Genomic DNA, 1406 nt, shown 5'->3' on the forward strand with positions numbered 1-1406 from the left:
AAACTGCAAAGAGGCACACACTGCAGATAGCACACAATGTGCAGCTTATAAAGCTACACTAAACGCGCAAACAAACCTAGAATGCTAGACAACTTAAGGATCCTACAAGTAAATCTAAGCAAGAGCGCACAAGTAACAGAGAGCGCCTTATAACTTGTAGTAGAACTAGTAATAGACCTTGTACTAGTATAAGAGCCTTAGCTTATTCCTGCTATATAATCTTCTTTAGATTACTTAGACACACGCTCTGTAAATTACCCCTCCTTTACACAAATCCTTCCTTTGTTACAAGACTACAGCACAAGACTACGTGTTTTAGTCTACTCTGCACGCACTATACAAGCGCAAGTCACTATATTAGCAGACACTAGTCCTGATCCTAACTTCCTAGCTATTACAGTTAAGATCTCTAGAACAACCTTCTCTATTTAAGTAAGTAAGATTTCAATTTAGAGTGCTGCCTGGTTCCCTTTTAGGTCTATGAACACTATGTACTTGCTTTTGTGATCAGGGCTAACATGCTCTATTAGAGCTAAAAACCCCCGCCTTGTCTGTGTCTGCTGCCTTCTGTCCTAGTCCTGTCTAGTACCTGTCTGTGCTGCCCTATAGTAGGGGAGCAGAAGGGCTTGTGTGGGTGTTAGCCTATAGCTGTAAATAGGGACTACCCCCTAGTGTCAGTCTGTTCCACCTCCAGCGCCACTTAAAACTGCTCTAGCAGTCCTGTGTCCAATAGCTACCTGCCTGCTGCTGCAACCTTCTCCTGGTTTATCAGAATTTGTAGGAGATCTATTGTGCCTGCCTTTTCTATCAGCTTAAGGCTCGCCTCCCTCTAGTCTGGGCAGAACGAGAGGACGTGGCTGAGAGTCTGCCTACATCGGGAAAAGTTTTTCGAAATCTGGCCCAGACTGGCCGTTGCTGACAGTTGTGGCATGGTCGTGCAACGGCCGTTCAACAGCCCCAACAGTCCTAATTTGCGCCTAACAGCCCTAATTTCGCGCCAACGTTGCTAACAGCCAAAACACTAAGTGCCTATATTTAATAAACTTAAAACAACGTTGTAACATTATTACATAGCTACCCTTAATTCTACTAACGTAGATTATCACCAAGCCGGCCATATCACCGAACTGGCCACTTTCTCTTGGCACAACCACCTTTTACCCTAACACAACATGCCTTAACAACAACAACTTTAGAATACTACTAGAGAAGGCAGAGTTATCCTTGCTATCTAGGCCTTCTACGCTAGCTAATTTTGCAGTATTTACAGCGCTGCTAGAGCGTTGAACGTACCCTATTAGCGGGTCTCTAATCACCTTTGCAATATCACGTTTTAACTAGATATACACAATAATTGCTAGAAACTTACTATACTAGAGCAGTAGACAATTATCTAGTATATACTT

The sequence above is a fragment of the Didymella exigua genome (assembly GCF_010094145.1).
Source record: "Didymella exigua CBS 183.55 unplaced genomic scaffold M421scaffold_64, whole genome shotgun sequence".
NCBI lineage: Eukaryota > Fungi > Ascomycota > Dothideomycetes > Pleosporales > Didymellaceae > Didymella > Didymella exigua.